The 27,697-nt window shown below is 45.2% G+C and overlaps 1 protein-coding gene across 4 annotated transcripts in view; it reads left to right on the top strand.

Annotated features, from left to right (window-relative positions):
• Positions 1–4,984: 4,984 nt before the first annotated feature.
• The window catches only part of N4BP2 (NEDD4 binding protein 2), a 501,549-nt gene continuing 478,836 nt past the window's right edge, over positions 4,985–27,697 (top strand). For 2 of the 4 annotated variants that reach the window (XR_003854530.1, XM_029589135.1), the window contains exon 1: positions 4,986–5,327. The gene's annotated coding sequence lies outside the window, so the exon portion shown is untranslated. Of the gene's footprint in view, positions 5,328–27,697 lie in introns of all 4 variants that reach the window. The other 2 variants (XM_029589148.1, XM_029589126.1) reach the window with 2 other exon arrangements.

The raw sequence follows: 27,697 nt of genomic DNA, 5'->3' as shown, positions 1-27,697 counted from the left end.
AAAGTAATAACTATAAAGGACCTAAGCCAGACCACTGAAGTAGAAACAGGATATGGGGAAGTAAATGCCTGGGTAGAATGGATAGAATAAACTGTGAAATCCCTGAATAAGAGCTTCTGGGAAACTTACAGCACAGATAGTGCCATTTCCTTTTGGTTGGAACAACAACCCAGAAGGACTGAAATGCATCCTGGCATTATATCAAGATGAAATGGCTTGGAACAACGCCACCTGTAAGTCTCTGGCTCTACAATTCCCAGTCCTGAAGCCACATAAAGAGCAGCAGGTACCTCCAGTATTCTCCCCAAGTACTTGGAACCACACTGCCTGCCTCTCACGGCGGGGGTGAGGATTCAATCAACAAGTAGGAAAATTGGATACCTGTACTGCAACATGGAATGTGACAGGACTGGTGGAGGTCAGAAACTACTCTAATTTGTGAGTAGCTAGAGCAGACTTATGGTGGTACTGCAGAGGAAGAGTGATACAACCTACACTGCCCACTAATTGGACTGGCACTTGTGCAGTAGTACAATTGGCAATTCCATTTACCCTGGCATTTAATTCCATTTACCCTGGCATTTAAAAAAAAAGAAAATAAAGAGTACAAAAGAATAAAAAGGGGTAGTTTAGGGACATCCTTTGATGAAAGGGTATATTTAGACTCGATAGGAGTGCCAAGAGATGTATTAATTACACACAGGAGGCAATAAAAGGAATTGCAGAACAATTAGATGCCACTAGTAGGATGGCCTGGGAAAATAGAATGGCTTTAGATATGATGTTAGCTGAAAAAGGTGGAGTATGTGTAATGTTAGGAGGAGAATGCTGCACTTATATACCCAATAACACTGGCCCAGATGGCACAATTACACGAGCTTTACAGGGTCTCACTACCCTAGCAGATGAACTGGCAGAAAACTCTGGGGTTGATACATCATTCATGCATTGGTTGGAAGCATGGTTTGGAAAATGGAAAAACTTATTTGTGTCAGTATTCACCTCCTTCATAGTAGTTATAGGAGTTTTAGTGGCATTAGGATGTTGCATTATCCCATGTGTGCGAGAATTGGTGCAAAGATTAATAGAAACCGCAATTACTAAGAAAATACCCCTAGGACCTCCTCCATATGTTGAGGCAATGCGATTGCTAGATAACACTGAGGAAGTAGAAATACAGAAGGCTCAGCAAATGCTTGAGACCTTAGAAGCAACTTTTGAAAAACTGTGAATGTAATAGCAACAAGTTGATAAAGAAAGAGGGAGAAACTGTGAGCTAGGGCTCACTAGTGTTGCTATTACAGATGGTAAATACAATATAGAAGTAGAATTATATTCCTTAAAGATGTTTAGAAATTTCTAGCTGTAGCAGGCTGAGTTGCTAAACCCTAACCAGTCCCCCCTTCTCTCCCCCCACCCCTCCTTCCCCCTTCTTGCTGAGAAACACAACCTGCACAGCATAATACTTTGTGCTAAGGCTGACACATATAGGAAAAGAATGTGGAAGGATGAAACTCCCACATTCCTTTCTGTAACTGATTTTAACAAAGACTTTCTCATAGCATTAGAAACTAACAAGAGAAATAAGACTTTCTCATAGCATTAAAACTAACAAAAATAAATAAATAAATAGCCATTTAAGAACAGCGTGTAGGCAAATATGAAAACAATAAGTTAACTTTGAAAGTTGAAACATGGCATTAAACTACATTGGTTAAGCAAAATAAAGAAAAACAAAGTTTGAGATACATGAGAAAATGCCTGAGAAAGGGGTAACACTGAAATGAAGGCATTGGATAGGCTGAGTATCCTGAGATGGGGAGGAGTAAAAGGATAAGCGAATGTACAATAGTAAGTTATTTTTGCTTTGTGGGTGGGTCTGCTTATGACACCTGTACATGCAAGTTCGTAAAATAAAGAGCAGAAATTGTTTCACCAACTCTTTGTGTTCACTATATAATTTTCTAAGACGGTGCAGTACCGCTTCTAACAGGCACTATGGGCAGGGGAAAGAGAAAGTACAGCAGAGGGGACACTGGTGCTTGGGAGACTGGCAAGGAGAGAGAGGTATTTGTTAAGGCTTTTCAGCTTGGAGAAGAGACGTCGGAAGGGAGATAGAGTTCTATAAAATGATGAGTGGAGTGGAATGGGTAAATACAAAATATTTGTTTACTCTTTCAAAAAATAAAAAGACTAGGGAACATTCCATGAAGTTATTTAAAACAAATCAGAGAAAATACTTTTTCATTCAAAACACAATTAAGCTCTGGACTTAATTGTCTGAGGATGTGGTAAAGACAGTTAAAATAGCTGGGTTTGAAACCATGTTTGGATAAGTTCCTGGTGGAAAAGTCCATAAACTGATATTAATCATGTAGACTTGAGGAAACTCACTGCTTATCCCTGGGTGTAAGCAGCATAGAATTTATTTACTATTTGGGATCCTTCTAGGTACTGGGTACTGGAAACTGGATACTGGCTTGATTGATCCCTAGACTGAACCAGTATGGTAGATTTTATGTTCTTATGTATGTTCTAATGACTATCAGTTGATGGAACTAATATTTTAGTTATTTAGCAATTGAAATACTAAGATTTTTCTGTTAAAGGTCATTAAACATTTTTTTGTGAGGGGAGTGGTACTAAGGATCAATACAGTACTTATAAGAAAATCTACTTGTAATACTGATGACCCCCCTCCTTGAGGATCCACAGCGAGGGGGCTCTTTCCAAAATTTTTGCTTAGGGGCCAGAGCTGTATCTAGCTTGTGGCTGATATGGCCTCGGCCATAGTGCCCCTTGATGGATAGTGTCTATCATGGCAAGCACTGGCCTCCTTCTTCGCACCACTCCTGCCCCAATAGAGAGGAGCAGTACAGCCCACAAGGCCGCAACAAGGATTGACCTCCTCCTCCCTCCCACCCCCACAGTGAGGAACATTGTAGCCCCTAGGGCCACAACAAGTATCAGTATCCTCCTCCCCACTCTCATGCCCCAGAAGTGAGGAGCAGCGGGGCTGCAAGAAGCATAAATTTCTCCCTCCACAAAATCAGGAGCAGGAACAGCATACCTGGAGACTAGAAGAGGAAGAGTCTGGTGGGTTGGCTGTTGCCGCTCCCTGTGCTTCCAGAAAGGGGAAACAAGTGAAAGAGGGTGTGTACATATGTGTGTGTATGATTAAGCATGTGTGAAAGTATATGAATGTGTGTGTGTCACTGAGCATGTGAAAGAGAAAGCATATGAGTGTGTGAGTGTATGATTGAGCAGGTTGTGGAGAGAGAGAGAGTAAACAAGCATGTGTGTATATATGATTAAGCAGATGAGCGAGAGAGAACAAAAAGCAAAAAAAAAATTCAGTTTAGTAAATGGAATATATCAACTTTGGGAATTTGCAGCTTATGATATTTTTATTTGCACAATACTGGAGGAAATGTATTTGTTTCTATTTTCTGGTGTTGCGTGGCATGCAGAGTCTGGCTTTTGAGGCTTTTGGTTCTGTTTTTGACTATATTTTTAATTTATGTCATTTATATATTTGTTGAGGGTCTCTGGTTGATATTATGGCTCAAAGGCAGACACACTTTCAACTATTATTGCTTAACGGGTGGGGTGAGTAGGTTTTTAGTTGTATGGGTTGGGCGGATTTATTATCAGTAATTTTATGTATTATTTATGTATTGATGAATGAGTTGCTTTGAATATCTGAGGAAGCAAGTAACACAGTTTTAAATATAAATAAACAAGATGGAAATTACTAATCAGCTGTAGAGGTTAATGGTCAGCTCTAATAGAGGTTAAAATTCACATCATTCAGACCAACATGTTTGGGACTCAGTTCACACTTCAGTTTAAAAGTAATAATAATGCTATGTTTTAAATAAACAAAGTCCGGGGTGGCCCAGGCGGTAGTGCTGTACACAGCCCTGCAGAAGAGCTCTGCGTTGATTCCTGCGTTGATTCATCTGCTCCCTGGGTTGGCTGGGACTGAGGATGTTGTGGCGACAGTGTTCACAGTCCCCAGCGACCAAGGCCTCATGGTCATTACCATCCTGGGACATCGTGAATACACCTTCCATCGCTGTAGGTTCTTAAAATGCCGGGTTTAAGCGCATTAATATCGTTTTGACTGCCCGTTCATAACCCACACATATACGTTGCAGAAGCTTGAGCATTTGAGACCTTCGGGTCCGACCCCAGAAGTTGATTGCTGTTTTTTGCGATGTCCCTGGGGCAGATAAACCCTTCCTCCTTACCGTCTCACATGTAAGAGAGTCCGGTCGGGACTCTGCGCTTTAAAGCTTTATTAAGATAATCATGGTTTCGCCACAATTTGAGCTGCAGACTCATCCCCTCTAAGAATGTTTGGAATTGGTCCCCCTGACGCGAAACACGGCCGTGTCGGGGCTCCGTTTGATTACTTACCTTGAACTCTACAATTTAAGTTTTGTGCACTATTGTCGTGTGCACACATTAAAATATTAGTGTTCTGGTTAAAGTGGTATTGTCCAGTTTGTTTGCCGCACATTATTTTGCTGTCATTACCTAACAGTGACATCTAGTGGTTGGATTTGGGAGCCTATGATTACAGGGTTCTGAAGAAAAAATATAAAGATCCCTGGTAGTTGTGAACGAAGGCTCATGGTGCCACGATCTCTCTACTGATTCTGAATGAACTGGAAGTCCAAAAGAGCACGAGGAAATTGCTGGGTCAAAATGAAAATTAAAGCCCCCTCCGTTTACCAGTCTTCCAACTCTGCTATTGTATTTAGAATGAGGGTGCACTTTTTCACTCGTCATATGCGTCAAATGGCCTGGCTACGGCTCTGCCTACCAATTAAATGATGCCTTTTGTTAGATAAACTTAATTCGTGGCGACTAGGTTTGGACAGCGAGGCTCCCTTCTTCGGGATCCAGTTTCCTTTCACTTTTGGCGCCAGTCGGTTGGCGGCGCTGTGCGCGCGTGCGATCGGACTGTGAGGGGGCCTCGCGTGCCTGCGTCTCTCTCGGTATCTGAACGTTCCATTCCAGAGTGTCCGACAGTTCGGAAGGGAAACCGTCGCCTCCTTCATTGCCAGTATTTGTGGGAGTCGTCTAGTCTTGTTCGCTGTGTGTTTGGGTGGCGAGAGAGGCGCAGCTGCCGCCATCCAGTTTCCATCTTAGTTCTGTTTTTGTGCATGGTACTGGGAGCTTGCGAGTACCTGACGCCGTTGCCGGATACTTGCATTGACCGCCCCTCTGGAGCTGCTGCTCTCTCGCCCGGCCCGAGCCCAGATTACCAAGTTGAAGAAACAAGTGGGACGTGCACAGTGACGCGCCTCCTTATTCAGGTGGGATCGATAGATGCATATGTATATTATATGTTTAAATTCCTTAAGTAGATAAGAAAGTGGCTGTGCGGTACTAAAGTTACCCTTTCCCCGCTGCTGCAGTACCTTGATAGGCCCGAGCTCGGCCTGGGCGGAATGCGGTTTTTCTGCGCTACAAGCACAGAGGAGACGTCCAGCTCTGCTAGCTCGTAAAATGCCTTTCCTGATTTGCGCTACAGGAGTCGGATGTGCTTTCGGAGTGGCGAAGATTGAGACTCCTTTCTTTGAGAAGTTGTGGTGATCGGCCTCCGGGATAATTAGATTTTTTTGCTTGTGCTTTTATGACTGCTTTACTACAGCCTAATAATTTGACTCGCATAAATGTTGGATGGAACGGGACATGCATGTTAGATATTGCATGATGTGGTTTGAATAATATAACGCCGTACATAGTCTGTTTTTGCTCTCCTTTTTATCCTACTACCGTATGTCTATCACTTGACTTTCCGTAAGGCAGATAAGGACTGTGATGCCAGTCTGGTAGGTCTGCCTAGTTTGTGTTCTGTTGCATTGCGTTAAGCCTCAGTAGATTCGTTTTCCCTTTATGTCTTTCCAACTAGGGATCATCTGTATTTCGGCTTTTATTAAATCTTGTTCAGCCTCTTACAATGTTACCCGTTCAGTTTTTTGGGGGTTTTTTTTTTCATTTGTCTTCTGTGCACTCTAAGCATTGCTCTCATGTGTTTACTACCCTGGAAAGGATTTTCTGATAGCACAGTCGGTACGTTTGCTTATGTACTATTAGCAATTAAACATCTTCAGTGGAACAAGTTCTCCATTGATACAAAAGCACTGAGCTGAAATATAGTAGCATGCGTTCATACTGCATATATGCTTGTGTATAGCTGCAGTAGTGTAGCTAGAAAAAATTTTCACTATGCAGAATTAATTTTTTAAATCAAAGCTAATATCAGTGACAGTGAGATAATTGGATGGAACAAATAAAATATTTCCTTTAGAGCAAGATGACCACGGATTGAGAAATGCTGTGAGAGCCTTCCCTCTCTGATTACCTGCTGTGTGGGTCTCAATTTTCCTTTACTATGCCTCATACAAAGTGGAAAGCTAAGCTGAGGGAGAACACTACTACGTAGTTCTCCCTCGTCAGACTTACTCCAACCCCGGATCAAAGTATTTTTTTTTTTTTTTTTTTTTTGCAGCAACGCCAGCAATAAGCCCGGGAGCAATAGCTGCTGTGGGGGTTGACACTGAACAAACACCGCCCCCGTTGGCTGAAGATATCTCCCTTAGCCCTGGTGTGCCAATCGCACCATTTCCCCCAAAAGTTTGCTGGTACTTTTGGACCGGCCTCTTTCGAAGTGAGTCAGGGAGTGCTGAGTTTGGAATGAGCGGCAGTGGAGGAAGCTGGGAGCTTTGTTTCATCTGCTGTGATGGTGGCTTTGAATACTGCTGGAGATAAGTGCCCTGTTTTAGGGATTATTGGAGTGGCTGCTCTTTCAGCATCGGCCTCATTCGGTGGTGGTGCGGTGTTGAACGTTCCGGCTATAGAATTTGGGCTTGACAAACCACCTAAGATCACATTGGAATGCTTTAGTGTCTCTTAAAGCTTCTATTTCCTTTCTAACTAAAGCTACTTTGGATACTAATCATTGAGTTTTGGCCACACTAACTTAATTTCTTCTCATGGAACTAAGTTTGAGGCTATGGGCACTTGGGTAGTCTCGAATGAGAAAGTTCAGCAAGCCTTGGTTCATTCTGAACAGATACATCCTAAGAAACTTGAGAAAATTTCTTAGGATGAGACGTCTCAATTTAAGGATTCTAAATTTTCCTATTATAAAATAGATTTCTCCTGTAGATCTTTTTGAGAATGATATTTCTCAAGTTCTTAAAATTCTTGTGGCCACAATGCCAGTAATAACTAAGGAATATTTGCCACAAGTTGAAGAAAATGCCCATAGAAATCAGCCTCAAGGAGGGGGTCGCTCTTCTGCCGCGCTGCGAGATGGCTGCTTGAATCTAAAGCTCTGTCCACACCTCTGAAAATTTAAGCTTTACAATTGTCTGTCCTCGAACTAACAATCCCCCACCAAAGTATTTTTGGACTAAGGAACAAGCATGTGCACTCGAAAGAGAACACTAGACTTGAAACAATTCTCCTTTGCCAAACTGGCAGAGAACTTGCCTGTAGAAGATGGCGAGCAGGCTCTGGAGAACGTGGGAGACCAAGGTGGTGCAGAAATGGCAGGCCCCACTTTACTACTTGCCTTGGAACCAAGTGCAAGCAGCGAAGCCCCAGACTTCCCGACATGAATAGAGCTAAGAGAATGATTCCTGGAGCTTAGGGCTGACATGAGGAATCATAAAAGACCTAAAAAAATAAGAGGAATTAAAAAAAGACCTAAAAACATTGCTGTTTTGCAAATTCTACACTGACCTTCATACTTCTGAACATCCTAACTCCCAATCGAACTTTCATCCAAAAACCTCAAAATAACTTCTCTCCAACCAGAACAAACAATCCCTCCTCCTCCCACATAATACTTTCTGGACTTGAAATGTTTAACCTCTGTTTAAGATGCACATTGTTATACTTTTTCCACAGTTGTTAAGAGAGTTACAATTTAAATTTTGTAAACAGTTATGATGGCTTTACCGAATGACGGTATATAAAACTCAACAACTAAATCTGAATTACTAGCATCCATAGAGGATTTGAAGGAAGACTTGGTGGTGATGGGGCATCGTGTAGATGATATGGACTCCCGACTAGAAAACCACGGCCCCATGATCACAGCCCTTTCAACGCACAACAGTGCCCTACGCCCCGAGATGACAATATTGGCTGATAAGGTAGAGGATCTTGAAAATCGCTCTAGGTGGGCCAATATTCGCATAAAAGGTGTGCCAGAGACTGATCTCTACCTAGGTTGTGCATCTGTCGCCATGGAAATAAGCCGCACCTTGCTACAACACAAAGAGGGAACATCAGATGAATCGCCAAGAGTAGAGTCACAAATTAAGATTGAGAGAGCACACAGGGCACTAGGGCCCTGACACGACAATCAGCCCCGCGACATAATTAATTTTCACAGCTACGCCATGAAAGAAGAAATAATAAGAGTAGCTTGCACAAAGGCTTCCTGGCAGTGGAGAGATATAGACATTTCTATTTATAATGACCTTGCTCTGAGCACTCTGAAGAAGTATGCTGAATTCCGAGAGGTAACAATTGCCCTTCGCCGAAAAGAAATCAGGTACCATTGGCCATTCCATTTTGCTTTAGTGTTTCAGCATAAAGGAATCACTCATGGATTAAAACGCTGTCTGAAGCAGCAGAGGCCTTTCAGGAAGCAGGAATGGAAGTATCATTCACCCTTCCACCTGCTCCTTCGGTACCAACTTTCAATGACCCAACCCCAAAATGGCAATGTGTAGGATCTGGAAGAGGGCGGCTCCGCCATTTTGGGAAGCCTGAGGCCGCGTTGGAAGATCAGGGATGAAGGGATCCCATAGTCACGAGGCTATCAGCAGTTAATGAAGAGAACACTAATTTTATGACATCTGGAAGTTTGAGCAGTTGGACTCACTGCTATTAACGCTTATCATGTGGAGTGCTATTCTACTGGTCCTTTTCTAATGGGTCAGGCAGTTTTGATCATGATTGCATTATAGTTCGAGGATGGTCTTATATTTTCATGTTTATCAGAAGAGACACTTTATAATAATATGTGGGGGTGGGGGCACAATGGGGGTTCATTTCGTTGCCTGGGCATGCCCTCCAAGGCTCAGGATTCACGAGGGGAAGAGAGTGAATCTTGAATCAGGGAATTATGGGGGAAATTGGGGAGTCCTTTTTACTTATACTATGTGGTCATATCTAAGTCATCGGCCTTAGCTATCATGCTTTCCCAGTTACAACAGGGTATATTTTGTTGGTCAGTTACTGGCATTGCTTTCACACATAACCTCTTAACACCTAAATGTTTTTACTTTAGTCATAATTAACTTAATGTCTCTTAATGTAAGTGCTTAATACCTATAAGAAATGCTTTGGCTACATAGGGAGCTGGTAGCACAAACAATTTGCATTGCCTTTTTGCAGGAGACCAATGTCCGTAAGAGGCATAAGCAATTGGTAAATTTCAAAGAATTCCCCCCCCCCCTTTCCCCCCACACACACACACTCATTTTTGGCCTCTGTGGGGAAGGATCATAAATATACCGGTATGGGCATACTTATTTCAGCAGATCTAATGTTAGAGCTGCAAATGCAAGTTATAGATCCAGGCAGGAGGTATGTATTGCTTAAGGTCCTTATTAGGGGGTCAATTATATACTTTGCGTTCCTTATATGCTCCTAACCAAGACATCTTTTTGCAGAAAGTGATGTGCTAGAGGCACATACAGAAGGCTTTCTTATTATAGGAGGGGACTTTAATTTAGCACCCAGCCCTTCCCTGGGCATCTCAAAATCCACGGCATTGGCTCATCAAAAAGCCAGGGAGGCTCTTAATACCCTTTTAGAACACTGGAACCTGATGGATGCATGGAGGCACCGCTATCCATCCTCAAGGTCTTATACCTTCTACTCAGCCCCTCATGATAGTTACACTAGAATAGACTTTCTTTTTAGTAGATAAAACTTTAATGGACAAAGTTGCTTCAGTTATGATAGATATTATTACATGGTCTGACCATGCCCCTGTGCATTTGGCTTTAAATGTCGTTATAGGCGACAGAGGCGCCCAACTTTGGAGGCTGAACGAATCCTTGCTGCAAGATGATAAATTTGTATGGTTCCTAGAAGCTCCCTCACTTCCAGTTAAATTCCAATGTTGTTACTCAGGCGGGGACCCTGTGGGATTGCTTTAAAGCAGTTATCCGGGGGCACCTTATCTCTAAAGCAGCTGCTAATAAAAGAGCTAGAAGCCAAGACATTGTGAAACAATAAGCCAACTGACTAAGCAGCATATGAAGACTCAATCGCCTAAAACAAACCACAAGCTATTAGTGGCCAAATCCGACCTCCGCATGATAGATGATCAACAGGTACTCCACGCTCTTGAGTCCACTAAACAAGCATTTTACGAAGGAGGTGATAAGTCAGGTAGATTGTTAGCCCGTCAAAATCAGACACTAAGAGAACCATACACACGGGTGCGGCTGAGATTTGAGACACCTTCACTAACTTCTATCAAAATCCCTATAGTGCAGATGCAACTATTGATGCAGATGCAATTGGTGATTATTTGCAAGGGATGACGCTCTGCACGTTAACTGATACACAACCAATAATAGTGCATGAAGTAGTGCAGGTGATTGCATCTCTTAAACCGGGCAAATCACCGGGTCTGGATGGCCTTTCTAGTGACTATTATAAGAAATAATCCATTGTGCTAGCAGATCCCTAGTGGATTTTTTTCAGTAGCTTGCGTGAAAATGGCAGTATATCGGGGTGCTCGAATTTAGCAGGGATATAGATTATTGCGAAACCAGGAAGAGACCCAACACAATGTGGCTCTTATAGACCCATTTCTCTTATAAATCTAGATCTGAATATGTTGGCCAGAGTGTTAGCTCTGAGGCTTAATCGATATCTGCCAAATCTAGTACGTTCTGACCATGTAGGATTTGTCCCACAGTGTATGGCAGCTGACAGTGTTAGGAAGATTACTAATTTGATTTGGTGAGTCCATAAAAAGCAACTGTGTGCAGCACTGCTCTCCATTGATGCTGAAAAGGCGTTTGATCTAGTCCATTGGCCTTTTGTTAGGAACTGGGGAACCTTTTGGGGAAGGGGGAGTCTCTTCCGAAGGGATAGGCTCCACCTTAACCAGGGTGGAACCAGACTGCTGGCACTAACCTTTAAAAAGGAAATAGAACAGCTTTTAAACTAGAACAAAGGGGAAAGCCGACAGTCGCTCAGCAGCGCGTGGTTCAGAGAGAGGTATCTTCAAAGGATACTAATGATGCATTAGAATTAGGGCATCCCGACAGTGAGGTTCCAATAATAAGAAAACTAGTCTAAGTGCCTGTAACTAAAAACTCACCTGAGCTAAAAATTCTAACTTATCCCTATCAATTAAAAAGCAGAATGAAAATACAAACAAAAAACAAACTTTGAAATGTTTGTATGCTAATGCCAGAAGTCTAAGTAAGATGGGAGAATTAGAATGTATAGCAATGAATGATGACATAGACTTAATTGGCATCTCAGAGACATGGTGGAAGGAGGACAACCAATGGGACAGTGCTATACCGGGGTACAAATTATATCACAATGACAGAGGAGCACCCGGGAGGCGGTGTTGCGCTTTATGTCTGGGATGGCATAGAGTCCAACAGGATAAACATCCTGCATGAGACAAAATGCAAAATTGAATATTTATGGGTAGAAATCCTTTGTGTGTCAGGAAGACTATAGTGATAGGAGTATACTACTGTCCACCTGGTCAAGATTGTGAGACTGACAGTGAAATGCTAAGAGAAATTAGGGAAGCTAACCAAATTGGTAGTGCGGTAATAATGGGAGACTTAAATTACCGAAAACACAACAGAGCACTGCTGCACTTAAGATAATGTCATCAAACACAAAGTGCAGAAAGAATGTACAATCCCAAAGAATATTCCAATATGGTTAAGTTGAAAGATTTATTGATTCAATATGGCAACTCCACTGTCTTATACAACGAGAATCTTAAAGGCGTCCCCGACACGGTCCCGTGTTTCGCCTCGGGCTGCATCAGGAGGGCACGCCAACAGGAATTCAAAGCAGGAACTGTAAACAAATGTATATGCATCAGGACAAAATAAATGGACTTATTGCCGAACATTGCAAATAACATGAGTATATAAGGGTACACAACATACCTGACTGAAGAATACATTCACATCTGGCAGGGAGCGCACTTCCCCTAAACACTGACAGGTATTTGAACCCAGCAGAAAGGCGCCAAAACTACAGGTGAACAGGTCACATGGTTCCGGGGAACCAATCCCTTTGGTTCCCGTTCCAGGAGCGCACCTAGCAGTCACTCAGACAACCATAACACACTTAGTCTTGATTAGGTGAACAGGAACCACTCTATTTCCCGATTGAGACCTTTAGGGGAGACTGTATCAAGAAGAAATATCCATCTTTGTTCAGTCTGACCTAACTGCTCAGCGTAATTACCACCCCGGGGGGTGGTAATTACGCTGAGCAATTAGGTCAGACGTTACATTAACCCGGCTGGCTAATGTAACGTTAGTTACATTAGCCCGGCTGGCTCTCACAAAATTTTTTTTTCGTTTCCATGACACATTTTACCTTCAAATAAAGGGGACGGCAATGGGTGCCAAAATGGCACCAAGTTTGGCCTGTCTCTTTGTTGCTGAATTTGAAGAGTCCTTTGTATATCCCTCTTTATGGTTCCAATTCATTTTGTCATGGCTGAGATATATTGATGATATTTTTCTGATTTGGAAAGGGACGGATATACAATTTTTTATGTTTTTAGACTGGCTTAATGCATGTGACCCAAACCTTCAGTTTAATTTTTGCATACATATGTCTTGGATAGCATTCTTGGACATTCTCATTTCGGTAGATGACGGCCGTTTTTCGACCACCATCTACCGTAAAGAGACTGACAGAAATACGCTGCTATCTTTCCAAAGCTGTCACCCTCGAACCCTTAGGAGGAACATTCCCACTGGACAATTTCTTAGGCTACGTAGGCTATGTTCCACTAGGGGTGATTTTATAGAACAAGCTAGTATAATGACATCCAGATTTGTATCTAGAGCAGAGCTTTCCAAAGTGTGTGTCGCGACATTTTAGTGTGTCGCCTGCAGTGTGCCGGTGTGTCTCGCAAGCCTGGTGCACGTGACACACCGGCAAGTGGGAGCCAATGCAGCCGCCGGTGGAGCTCATCCCACTGGCGGCTGAGCAGTGAAATATCGCTGTGCTGTGTGCCAGAGACACACAGCAGGAAGATCGGTAGGACCGTGGTAGAGCTCACCTCGCCACAGCCCGAAGAAGAAAAAGGTCACATCGAAACGTGCAGGTGCTCCTCCTCCTTCCTGCCCACGCGGCCCCGGAAGGAAAATGTTGCCGGAGCCGCGCGGGCAGAAAGCAGGAAGAGCAGGTGCTCCGCCTCCTTCCTGCCCGCGCGGCCCCGGAAGAAAAATGTTGCCGGAGCCGTACGGGCAGGAAGGAGGTGGAGCATCAGCCACGTGCAGAAGAGGAGGAGCGTTGTTGCAGCGGGCGAGAAGAGGAGGAGGCCCGGTAGCAGGGTCTCCACCGTGAATCGGCCCGAGAAGATCAGAGTCACCGCGATCGGCCGGAGAAGATCAGGGCCGCTGCAGAGCCCATCCTGCAGCAACCTGTGAAGAGGAGGCCCAGAGGTAAGAGAGAAGCTGAGGGCCCGATGAGTTGTGTATGAGGTGAGTTGAGAGATTGGGTGTGGGAGTGAGGACCTGAGTGTTTGCAGAGACAGCATGTGAGAGCCTGTGTGTGTGTGTGTGTGTGAGCAAGACAGCATGTGACAGTGAGAGCCTGTGCTTGAGCAAGACAGCATGTGACAGTGAGAGCCTGTGCTTGAGCAAGACAGCATGTGGGAGTGAGAGCCTGTGCTTGAGCAAGACAGCATGTGGGAGTGAGAGAGCCTGGGTGTGTGAGTGTCAGACAGCATGTGCAAGAGAGAGACTGTATGAATGATGGTATGAGAGAGAGCATGTGAGAGCCTGTGTGTGTGTGTGTGAGAGAGAAAGCATGTGAGAATGAGAACCTGACTGAATGTATGAGGGAAGAAGATAGATGGAGAGAAAAGAAATAGAAAAAAAAGACAATATGAAAGGAATTGGCAAAAAAATAAGAAAGGGGAGGTGCAACAAAAAAAGCCTGTGACCAACCGATTAGAAAACTAAGATCAGACAGCAAAGGTAAAAAAAAACCAAACAAATTACTTTTTACTGATTGGCACATGTAATCTTTGGTAATGTGCAAGAGTAGCACTTTCTCCATGCGGATCTCACAATCTACGAGATCAACATGGAGGAAGTGGAAGCCCACGGGGCCTGCACAGAGGAGGCAGCAGAATGGGCTTCAGTGCCAATAGCAGCAATCAGCGCCTCCCAAATAGCCATGTGGCAGCAGTGACAGTGGCAGCAGAGGAATGAGAGAGGCTCCGAGGTTGCTGGCAAAAGAAAGAGAGGGGGTCTGCCTTTAGTGTGTGCATGTGTATGAATGGGAGTCTGCCTGGGGGTGTATGTGTATGAATGCATGGGTGCCTGCCTGAGGGTGTGTCAGTGCATGAGAATGTATGGGTGTCTTCCTGGGGTTTGTATGTGTGAGAATAGATGCCAGCCTCTGTGTGGTGTATGTGTGTGTGTGTGTGTGTGAGAATGAATGTGTGCATGCCTGGGGGATGGTGAGGGAGTGGTGTGAAAATGAATGGGAGCCTGCCTGGGGGTCAGTTTCAGTGTGTGAGAATGATTGGGAACTTGCCTGGGTGTGTGTGTATGTGAGGGAGCCAGAGCGAGTGTGTATGAGAAAATCCAGGGGAGTAAGAGTTTGTGTGTGGAGGGGGAGAGAGTGTCTTAGAGCCTGAGAGTGTGTCAGTTTCTGTGAGAGCGAGAGGTTATGGTGGGTATAAGAGCATGAATGTGTATGTATGTGACAGTGTATGTGTGAGAGAGAATGGACATGTGAGTCTGTGTGAGAGAGGATAACATCCTAATCCTGGACAATATCAGGGTGACTGGAAATCAAGAGCTCCCACGTATGGACAGCAGGGGCTTTTTAAAATCCTTATTAGTTTTAATTATTGGGTGTTATTTGATATATGTGCTGTTTTGAATTCTTTTATTGGTGTTTGGGAAATTGTAAAAAATGTATATGATTTTAATTAATATAAATTCTATTTATCAGTAGTTTTAAAATATTCTTTTATTAGTATGGTTTTACTATTATAACTGATGCTTTATGTTTTTTGATTTTATTTGTTTTATGAGGAATGGTGGTTCTGTTTTTCCATTGTTAATACACAGAATCTGGCTTCTTGGGGTTTCCATTTCAGTTTTTGTTTAATTTGTGCTCCTTTATTTTGTATTCTGTATTTGGTGAGGGTCTGTCTCTGCTTTGTGTGTGTGTGACCATGATGAGAGATTCTGCTAGCATAGGGATCTATAGCAATCGGGTTTGTTTTGTTTCCTCAGTAGGTGGTGTATTGGTATTCTAGGACCCAGTGTAATATTTACCTTTGCGTTTTCACAGGTAGGGGTATTGTTGTTTGAGTCCTTGGTGTTATTACTGTTATGTTACAATGGGATTGCAGTATAGATTTGAGTGTCTTTTTTGCGAGGTTTTATTTTAGTTCACAATGTGCCTGGCAGAGGAAGGTGTTTGTGCTGCTGTTACTGTGAGGTGACACCAGCATTTGAAAATATCTTTTACTATGATGAGCTGTAAGGGAAACATCCAAGCTCCTTTGTTTGGGGGAATTTCAGTGGATGCACAGAGTTAGAGAACTGAAGATGCAGGATTTGTATTGACATTCTGTCCCTTCCTATAAATTCCAGACTTCACTCTCATAGCCAAATAGAATTAGTTGAATGAGGCTATCAAATAATTATATAGTGTGAAACTGGCCAGCTTTTTAAAATTATGCAGAAGACCCTTTGGGCTTTCTTATTAACACCAAATATTCAAAATCTGTGTTCATCCCATCAAGCTCATATATATTTTATTTATTTATTTAACAGTTTTATATACCGAAATTCTTGTAATGGTTTACAAATCAGTTCGGTTTACATTGAACAGAAACAGTGCTTCGGTAAATGAAAGCAATTACATAGAACATTAACAGAGCTTCATTAAAGAGGTAAATTGAATAACACAATAACTTTGTTTTATTATTGTTATTCATAAATTAGAACAATAACATTAATCTTGGAATATTATATATTTTTAATATAAATGAAAGGTTTTCACAAGATAGGTTGTGTCGTGAAACATTTTATTATGTATATATTTAAGGAAACATACATAAATTGTCGAAATACATTTCGTTCGTTTAACCTTTAACCTCCGGTTTGCTAGTAGACTGAATTACTGTGTCCCGAAATTATGTTTGTCTAAAAAGTGTGTCACCATCATGAAAAGCTTGGAAAGCTCTGATCTAGAGGATACCCCTTGCGGGTGGTAAAGAATGCTATGAAACGTGCACTTTTCATAAACCGTGATTTACTTTTTCTTTCACACGCTCGTACTGAAGATGCAGTTAACTGCATATTACCCTTTTCTACCCTCAGTCATCAAATTACCACGATCATCCGTAGACATTGGCAGTCTTTGTCCTTAAACAATCTGTTACCTGGTCCTCTTCGATTCACCTATCGGAGAGGTAAAAATCTACGAGAAACTCATTCATACGGACTTGCCTACCTCCCGAGATCCTGGTTCTGCACCCGGACATCATCCATGTGGTCACTGTGCCATGTGTTGTCACACGGCATCGGTCTCTACATTTACCCATCCAGGCACTCACAAACCTTTTCCTTTAAAATCACATTCTGACTGAACTACTTCTGGTGTTATATATGCTATCACTTGTCCGTGCTCGCTATTATATGTGGGAAAAACCTCCCGTATGGTAAAAACCCGAATGATAGAACATTGTTCTAATATCCGCCATACTCGGGATAATGAACCCCTTGTCGAACACTGGTTACAGAAATCACACACCATTTCAGATCTTGTTTACTGTGTACTCGAGGTAGTTCCCCGGTCCCCCCGGGGTGGTAATTACGCTGAGCAGTTAGGTCGGACTGAACAAAGATGGATATTTCTTCTTGATACAGTCTCCCTTAAAGGTCTCAATCGGGAAATAGAGTGGTTCTTGTTCACCTAATCAAGACTAAGTGTGTTATGGTTGTCTGAGTGACTGCTAGGTGCGCTCCAGGAACTGGAACCAATGAGATTGGTTCCCCGGAACCATGTGACCTGTTCACCTGTAGTTTTGGCGCCTTTCTGCTGGGTTCCAATACCTGTCAGTGTTTAGGGGAAGCGTGCTCCCTGCCAGATGTGAATGTATTCTTCAGTCAGGTATGTTGTGTACCCTTATATACTCATGTTATTTGCAATGTTCGGCAATAAGTCCATTTATTTTGTCCTGATGCATATACATTTGTTTACAGTTCCTGCTTTGAATTCCTGTTGGCGTGCCCTCCTGATGCAGCCTGAGGCGAAACACGGGACCGTGTCGGGGCACGCCTTTAAGATGCTCGTTGTATAAGACAGTGGAGTTGCCATATTGAATCAATAAATCTTTCAACTTAACCATATTGGAATATTCTTTGGGATTGAACAGACTTAAATTACCCCAATATTGACTGTGTAAATGTATCATTGGGACACGCTAGAGAGATAACGTTCCTGGATGGAATAAATGATAGCTTTATGGAGCAATTGGTTCAGGAACCGACGAGAGAGGGAGCAATTTTAGATCTAATTCTCAGTGGAGCACAGGACTTGGTGAGAGGTAACAGTGGTGGGGCCGCTTGGCAATAGTGTTCATAATATGATCAAATTTGAATTTGACTGGAAGAGGAACAGTATGCAAATCCACGGCTCTCGTGCTAAACTTTCAAAAGGGAAACTTTGATAAAATGAGAAAAATTGATGAGAAAAATTGTTAGAAAAAAACTGAAAGGAGCAGCTACAAAAGTAAAAAAAAAAGTACAAGAGGCGTGGTCATTGTTAAAAAAAATACCATTCTAGAAGCACAGTCCAGATGAATTCCACAAATGAAGAAAGGTGGAAAGAAGGCAAAACGATTACCGGCATGGTTAAAAGGGGAGGTGAAAGAAGCTATTTTAGCCAAAAGATCTTCATTCAAAAAATTGGAAGAAGGATCCAACAGAAGAAAATAGGATAATGCATAAACGTTGGCAAGTTAAATGTAAGACATTGATAAGACAGGCTAAAAGAGAATTTGAAAAGAAGTTGGCCGTAGAGGCAAAAACTCACAGTAAAAACTTTAAAAAAATACATCCGAAGCAGAAAGCCTGTGAGGGAGTCAGTTGGACCGTTAGATGATCGAGGGGTTAAAGGGGCACTTAGAGAAGATAAGGCCATCGCGGAAAGATTAAATGATTTCTTTGCTTCGGTGTTTACTGAAGAGGATGTTGGGGAGGTACCCGTACTGGAGAAGGTTTTCATGGGCAATGATTCAGATGGACTGAATCAAATCACGGTGAACCTAGAAGATGTGGTAGACCTGATTTGACAAACTGAAGAGTAGTAAATCACCTGGACCGGATGGTATACATCCCAGAGTTCTGAAGGAACTAAAAAATGAAATTTCAGACCTATTAGTAAAAATTTGTAACCTGTCATTAAAATCATCCATTGTACCTGAAGACCGGAGGATAGCTAATGTAACCCCAATATTTAAACAGGGCCCCAGGGGCGATCTAGGAAACTACAGACCGGTTAGCCTGACTTCAGTGCCAGGAAAAATAGTGGAAAGTGTTCTAAACATCAAAATCCCAGAACATATAGAAAGACATGGTTTAATGGAACAAAGTCAGCATGGCTTTATCCAAGGCAAGTCTTGCCTCACAAATCTGCTTCACTTTTTTAAAGGAGTTAATAAACGTGGATAAAGGTGAACCAGTAGATGTAGTATACTTGGATTTTCAGAAGGCGTTTGACAAAATTCCTCATGAGAGGCTTCTAGGAAAAGTAAACGGTCATGGGATTGGTGGCGATGTCCTTTCGTGGATTGCAAACTGGCTAAAAGAAAGGAAACGGAGAGTAGGATTAAATGGACAATTTCTCAGTGGAAGGGTGTGGGCAGTGGAGTGCCTCAGGGATCTGTATTGGGACCCTTACTTTTCAATATATTTGTAAATGATCTGGAAAGAAATACGACGAGTGAGATAATCAAAATTGTTCAGAGTAGTTAAATCACAAGCAGATTGTGATAAATTACAGGAAGACCTCGTGAGACTGGAAAATTGGGCATCAAAATGGCAGATGAAATTTAATGTGGATAAGTGCAAGGTGATGCATAAAAGGAAAAATAACCCATGCTATAGTTACGTAATGTTAGGTTCCATATTAGGCGCTACAACCCAAGAAAGAGATCTAGGCGTCATAGTGGATAACACATTGAAATCGGTTCAGTGTGCTGCGGCAGTCAAAAAAGCAAACAATGTTGGGAATGATTAGAAAGGGAATGGTGAATTATATGGAAAATGTCATAATGCCTCTGTATTGCTCCATGGTGAGACCGCACCTTGAATACTGTGTACAATTCTGGTTGCCGCATCTCAAAAAAGATATAATTGCGATGGGGAAGGTACAGAGAAGGGCTACAAAATAAGGGGAATGGAACAGCTCCCCTATGAGGAAAGACTAAAGAGATTAGGACTTTTCAGCTTGGAGAAGAGACGGCTGAGGGGGGATATGATAGAGGTGTTTAAAATCTTGAGACGTCTAGAATGGGTAGATGTGAATTGGTTATTACTCTTTTGGATAATAGAAAGACTAGGGGGCACTCCATGAAGTTAGCATGTGGCACATTTAAAACTAATCGGAGAAAGTTCTTTTTTACTCCACGCACAATTAAACTCTGGAATTTGTTGCCAGAGGATGTGGTTAGTGCAGTTAGTATAGGTGTGTTTAAAAAAGGATTGGATACGTTCTTGGAGGAGAAGTCCATTACCTGCTATTAATTAAGTTGACTTAGATAATAACAACCGCTATTACTAGCAATGGTAACATGGAATAGACTTAGTTTTTGGGTACTTGCCAGGTTCTTATGGCCTTGATTGGCCACTGTTGGAAACAGGCTGCTGGGCTTGATGGACCCTTGGTCTGACCCAGTATAGCATGTTCTTATGTTTCTATTTCAAACACTCAGGAAAATGTCCTTTGGTCTTTTTTTCCTCCAGTGGATTCAGAAATTGTATGACAATCCTAAAGCCAGGGTTAAAGTCAATGGGGGATATGGGACCACATTTGATATCGGCAACGGCACTCGGCAGGGATGCCCACTATTCCCTTTACTCTTTGTTCCTTGAACCATTTGCGGCCAGGATTCATTCGGCTTCCCATATACAAGGTGTGAGTTTAGGTTCTAATAACTTTAAATTATCATTGTTTGCAGACGATATAATGTTTACACTCACAATTCCGAGGAAGTCTCTGAAGGGGGTTGAGCACGAGCTAAAGTCCTTCAGTAAGGTATCCGGGTTCAAGGTAAACTGAGAAATCGGACCCGCTTAACATTAACTTGCCTTCCTCGGAGGTCCAGGCGATTAAAGAGGCTTTCCCCTTCAGATGGGCCAAATCTAGCATTAAATATCTGGGAATTACTTAGGTTCCCATGTAACAGACCTGTATGAGCTTAATTATATCCCCCTTCTGAGAAATATTGATAAAGACCTCAGTAAATGGGATAGAGGTAAGTTCTCATGGCTAGGACGGTTTTCAAGCATAAAAATGAATGTACTACCCAAGTTTCTCTATCTATTCTTTATATTACCAGTGTATATACCTGCACCAATACGCCTTAGCTGGCAGAAGAAGGTATTCAACTTCATATGGAAGCGACGCCCTGTCTCTAGACATGTGCTATACCTTCCCAAGTCACAGAGTGGATTAGGGGTGCCCAACCTTTCTAAGTACTATGCTGCCTCACAATTAAGAGCCTTATTGGACTTTAATCGTCATTTTCCTAGCGTGTAGCCAGATGGACTCAGAACAAGTGGGTATAGTGTGCTCGTGCTAGCAGTTGGAGACGGATCTGACGTCAGCACGGTTACATATACCCCCACAGGAAGTGAAGCACTTCAGTAATTTCCATCTCCAAAGCAGTTTGGAGAGCCTGTACGCTCGCCGAGCGTGTTTCCAATCGACTTTCTACTTTCTACTTGCTAAGCTTCTACAGAACAACGAGCCCCGCACTCCTGCGGTGATACCCTCAGGTCCCTCCCCCAGTTGAGTTTCCCGGGGTGATTTCCGCGATCCCTCGGAGGTTTTGGCCTCGGTCCGGTGGCCGAATCGCAGCAGGGACCTAGCCCCCGAGCGAGAAGGGCTTGGGTCGGGCTGAGAGGCGCCTCGGTCCCGGCGTGGACCTAGAGGCAGCGGGTGCATTTCCTCAAGCGCGGTGGTGAAGGTATTTCCCCTCTCCCCCCGCAGCCGGAGACCGCCCGGGTTCCAGCCGGGAAGTGCCGAGGATCAGGTAAGGCGTACATCTCTTACTTTTGGTCTCCGAGGTACGAGGATCGGTGGCGTTGCCTGTATGCGGCACGCCGTGGAGGTCGCCATTTTGTCGGCCTTGTTAAGGTATTGAGCGCCCATGATAGGCGCCTGTATCGTATTAAGCGCATATTTGCTGACCGCTTCTTATTGAGCGTATATTGTATATCATTTAGCGTATATTACTGACCGCATATTATTGAGCATATATTGTAGTGAGCGTATATTGCTGACTGCATATTATTGAGCGCATATTGTATTAAGCGTATATTGTTGACCGCATATTATTGAGCGCATATTGTATTAAGCGTATATAGCTGCCGCTTATTGTATTGAGCATTTATTGTATTGAGCGCTTATTGCTGCCGCATATTATTGAGCGCATATTTTTCAGCGCGCAATGGAACATTTGAACGCCCAGGCGTCTCCGGCGGCGGCGCCTCCTGATTCCGGCGTGAAAGCTCTCGGTCTCTGCTCAGCATGCCAGCTTAGGGCCACGCACAGCGAGGAGCCAGACTCCCTTTGTGCCCAATATGAGGAGGCAGTGGGAGCCTCTGGCCAGGACCAGTCTCAACCGAGGTTTGCTGACAGTTCTCTTTAAGGGGATCCATGCCTTTGTACAGATGCAATCAGCTTCCCGTCCAGGCCCTGTTGCTGTTGCTGCTCTAGCGGATCCTGCCCCTGGACCTTCGCGCCCTTATCGTGGGCAAGAACACCCACCTCCGGGCAGTCCGGTTCAGGCGGACCCTGATGTTTCAGAGGACGAGTCCGAACCCTCCGAGGAGGGGAGAACTTCCCTCGGGGATTGAGCCATGTTGAACCATGAGGCTGTTCTTTCCCAAGGAAGATCTCTCCGACCTGGTATCTCAGTGCCTGGCAGAGTTGGCTATTACAGGCCCCAGCACTACGGTGCCATCTACACAGAACCCTCTGCTGGAAGGTCTTCGTCCTACAGCCCTCCATTTTCCCTTCTTGCAAGCTGCACAGCAACTGATAGATCTGGAATGGGCTGCACCAGCGGCCTCATTCAAAGGGGGTCGGGCCCTGATGGGCATGTACCCCCTGGATCTGGCAATCAGGGAGATGCTGGCGTGCCCTCAGGTGGACGCCTTGGTTAGCGCGGTGGTCAAGCGAACTACCATTCTAGTTGAGGGGGGGGGGGGAGGGGGCGGCGGCGGCGGCCCTCAAGGAACCTCATGACCGGCGACTGGACGCCATCCTGAAACAGACTTTTGAGGTGGCAGCTCTGTCTTTGCGAATCGCAACCTGCTGCACAGTGGTGACGCGTTCCTGTTTGTCACAGGTCAGGAACAATGCCCCAGCAGCGGACATGGAGTCAGCTCTCTCGTTCCTCACGGATGCTGCATCCGACCTAGTCCATACAACAGCCAAGGGGATCTCATCTTCTGTAGCTGCCAGGAGGCAGCTCTGGATACGGAATTGGTCGGCCAATGCTCCTTCGAAGACATGCCTCACCAGAATGCCCTTTAGGGGTTCTCTCCTGTTCGGCAGCGACCTCGATAAACTGGCCAGCACATGGGGTGCCTCTCCAATACCTCGCCTGCCGGAAGATAGCTTCAAGAGGAACCAGCGCGCCTTTCTGAGGCCTTCCAGAGGCAGAAGCTCTCAACGCTGCACTCCCTTTAGGAGTCGCTACCAGGCACCCCGTCCTCAGGCCAGGAACCAGTCTTTTCGGACCAAGCAGCATAAGAGGGGAGCCTGCTCGGGTTCAGGGCCCGGCCGTGCCTCCCAATGAGAATCAGCCGATCCATCCGGGGGACGGAGCCATAGGGGGCAGGTTAACCCTCTTCTACCCCAGATGGGTCGAGATTACGTCGGACCAGTGGGTCCTAGCCATCATCCGAGAGGGGTATTATCTGGACTTCCATCATCTCCCTCCGGACAGGTTTGTGGAATCTCCGTGTCCAATCCACAAGAAGGCAGCATTGGAAGCTACCCTGGTGAGGCTCCTGTCCTTGAAAGCCATAGTCCCAGTACCTGCATGGGAAATGGATTCTGGACATTATTCCATTTATTTCATGGTACCCAAGAAAGAGGGCACTTTCTGGCCCGTACTGGACCTCAAGTCAGTCAACCGATACTTAAGGGTCCCGAGATTTCGCATGGAAACTCTGCGCTCAGTCAAGACCGCAGTACAGCCAGGAGAATTCCTCATGGCCTTAGACTTGTCAGAAGCCTACCTGCATATCCCGATCCATCAGGATCATCAACGCTACCTATGCTTCAAGGTTCTGGGACGCCACTTCCAATTCTGGGCTTTGCCCTTCGGGCTAGCCACGGCGCCGCGGACCTTCACCAAGGTGATCGTAGTGGTAGCAGCGGCTCTCAGATGGGAAGGAATCCTGGTCCATCCCTACCTAGACGATTGGCTGATCAGGGCGAAATCACGAGAGGAGAGCCATCGGGCAACCAACCGAGTGATCGCCCTTCTGGAAAGCCTGGGATGGGTAGTCAACCTAAACAAGGGTTGCCTACAACCTTCCCAATCACTGGAATACCTGGGAGTCCAGTTCGACACCCAGGCAGACAAAGTCAGTCTCACTACCAAGAGGAGGTTACAACTCCAGACGCGTCTATGGTCCTTGATGGGAGCCATTCGGCCCATAGCTTGGGATTATCTGCAGGTTCTCGGCCTCATGGCATCCACCCTGGAAGTGGTACCCTGGGCAAGGGCCCATATGAGACCTCTACAAAGCTCCCTTCTCTCTCGCTGGAGTCCCCGCTTCCGGAACTACTCCGTGCATCTACCTCTACCAGCCAGAGTGCGGACCCAGTTACGGTGGTGATTGCAGTCCAACCACACGAGCAGGGGGTCGAAGATGTCCTCCCCCACGTGGATTCTGCTCACCACAGATGCCAGCCTGAGCGGCTGGGGAGCACATTGCGAAGAACTCACCGCACAAGGGCGATGGAACAGAGAGGAGTCAACGTGGAACATCAACCGCCTAGAGGCCCGGGCAGTCCGATTGGCATGCCTTCGATTGGCTCACAGACTGGAGAACAGAGCAGTCAGGGTGATGTCCGACAACGCCACCACGGTGGCATACATCAACCGTCAGGGCGGAACCAGAAGCCGACAAGTATCTCTGGAGATCGCCCCACTGATGACTTGGGCAGAGGCGAATCTTCAGGACATCTCCGCCGTCCACGTTGCCGGGAAAGACAATACCACAGCAGACTTCCTCAGCAGGGAAAGTCTCAATCCAGGAGAGTGGCAGCTGTCACCCACGGCTTTCCAGATGATTGTGGATCATTGGGGGATTCCGGTCATGGATTTACTGGCGGACAAGTCCAATGCTCAAGTACCCAAATTCTTCAGCCGCAAGCGCGACCCGTTCTCACACGGAATCGATGCCCTGGTTCAGCCATGGCCTCCAGGGACTCTGCTATACGCCTTCCCTCCGTGGCCTCTGCTGGGTGCCATCATCCACAAGATTCAGAGACACGGGGCCTAGTTCTTCTTCTAGTGGCACCAGACTGGCCAAGAAGACCCTGGTACGCGGACATTAAAAGACTTCTGGCAGGGGAGCCTCTTCCCCCTACCTCCTCTCTGGGACCTTCTACGTCAAGGTCCCATTCTTCACGAGGATCCAGCTCAATTCTCTCTTACGGTATGGCCCTTGAGAGGGCTAGATTGAAGAAGAGGGGTTACTCGGAGCCCGTGATTGCTACGCTCCTCCGAGCTCGCAAGTTTTCCACATCCCTCACCTACGTACGGATCTGGAGAGTGTTTGAAGCTTGGTGCGACACTCACGGCACCAATCCACATACGACTTCGGTCCCCATTGTGTTGGATTTCCTGCAGGATGGACTTCAGAAGGGTCTCTCCCTCAGCTCCATCAAAGTTCAGGTGGCTGCACTGTCTTGCTATGGTCCCAGGAGGGATGGCAAGACCATCGCCAAGCACCCAGATGTTTCTCGTTTCCTGCAAGGAGTCAAGCATATTCGTCCACCACTAAAGTGGCCTGTGCCCTTATGGAACCTCAATCTTGTTTTGGATTTCCTCGCGGGATCCACCTTCAGACCCCTTCAGGGCATGTCTCTCCGTTCTCTCACCTTGAAGATGGTGTTCCTATTGGCAGTATGTTCGGCGCGCCGCATCTCAGAGCTGCAAGCACTGTCCTGCCGTGATCCCTTTCTCAGATTCACTCCTGAGGCTATCCATCTTCGGACGGTTCCCTCCTTTCTACCAAAAGTGGTTTCACAGTTTCATCTTAACCAAACCATATCCTTGCCTACCACGGCGGGTTTGAGGAAATCTGAAGAAGGGCGTTTATTACGCCATCTCGACATTGGCAGATTGCTGCCCAGATATCTGGAAGTGACACAAGACCTACGAAAGACGGACCATCTGTTCCTCCTGCACAGCGGGAAGAAGCAAGGTGAAGCGGCCTCGTGGCCCACCATCGCCCGCTGGATTAAAGAAGTTATCAGAGCAGCTGATACGTAGAGGCCGGGAAGTCTCCGCCTCTTCAAGTCAAGGCTCATTCTACCAGAGCACAAGCGGCATCCTGGGCGGAATCCAGGATGCTATCGCCTGCAGAAATATGTAAAGCGGCAACATGGTCCTCCCTCCATACCTTTTCCAGGTTCTACCGTCTGGATGTCCAGGCCAGGGAGGACTCCGCATTTGCAAGGGCGGTATTACATGGTCCTCAGGCAGCCTCCCGCCCAGGCTGGGAGTAAAGCTTTGGTACATCCCATTTGTACTGAGTCCATCTGGCTACACGCCAGGAAATGTTGAGATTACTACCTGATAATCTCCTTTTCCTTAATGTAGACAGATGGACTCAGCATCCCGCCCAGGTGCCTGCGTACATGGGGTTCACTGATGCAAGGTAAGCCATGTCATCTATTGCTATACGAGCGTACACTATGCCAGGTGTCAACGCCTTCGGGTTGTGAATGCTGGCGGTCTCCAGCTCCTATCAATCGGTCAGGGGAATCCTGTTTTCACTTTTTCACTGAGCGTCAGTACACATATCCATAACAGCTTTTGCAAGGAAGATTACTGAGTTGCTACGCTTCCTGTGGGGCTGTATACCCCTGCTGACGTCAGATCCGTCTCCAACTGCTAGCACGCGGATACTATCCCATTTGTACTGAGTCCATCTGTCTACACTAAGGAAAAGGAGATTATCAGGTAGTAATCTCAACAATATGGAGACAAACTGGAATGGAAAACCAAAATAGCCACTCTGCATGCAGTGCAAACCTGGAGAAATGGAAAGAGAAATACAGCACCTAACATAGTCCCAGGATCTGCAATAATGTACACAAACTAACCCGCACAAAGTTACACCTGTATTATGGAACACACTCAAACAGTAACAACCCTATCTATGAAAAGGCAACACTACAAATATTTAACCAGGCCATAAACATTAATACACCTCCTATTAGAAAAACAGAACAAGTCGAGCTACTATAGATTCCCACACAGAAATAATTGTAAAATTATACTAATAAATGTTACAAAAGAGCTGATGAACAGAATAACATCCAACAATTAAAAACTCATAAGAGGTCACGTGATGTGCTGAGGAGGACTCTCCTCTGGCCGCGTTTCGTGCATCCAGCCCCTTCCAAGGTCATCTTTTAACCATTTTTTAATGTGGGCTAATCTGCAAGTGTAAGTACACTCGGAGGGACTTACCTTTGGCTCCAGTGGCGGCTAGGGCGGTGAAACAAGAGAGAGACAGGGCCCACTCCGCAGATACCTCTCCACCGGAAGATTAGGCAGGGCCGTCCGACGCGGCTCCAGTGGCCCGCAAAATCCAGGCTGCGGTCGTGGAGGCTCTTGCACCCGAGCTGAAAAAGATCTCTGCTCAGCTCTCAGACCTGTCAGGTACTTTGACGGGGTGCGAGGCGTGTTTCAGGGAAGTGGAGCAGCGCATCTCGGAAAATCAAGATGGCCTCGTGGCGGTCCAATCCGAGATTGCACAGCTAAAAACAACGCTGCAAAAAATGTGATACGTGGCTTGAAGACCTGGAAAATTGCTTCCGCCGCTCGAGTTTGCGATTCATGGGACTGCCGGAGACTTTTTCCCGGTTTCTAGAACAGTGCCTGCAAAGGGAGCTGGGCCTCTCCTCG

Source organism: Rhinatrema bivittatum, chromosome 1 (assembly GCF_901001135.1).
Source record: "Rhinatrema bivittatum chromosome 1, aRhiBiv1.1, whole genome shotgun sequence".
NCBI classification, from domain to species: Eukaryota; Metazoa; Chordata; class Amphibia; order Gymnophiona; family Rhinatrematidae; genus Rhinatrema; species Rhinatrema bivittatum.
This window is presented reverse-complemented; position numbering and strand designations above follow the sequence as displayed.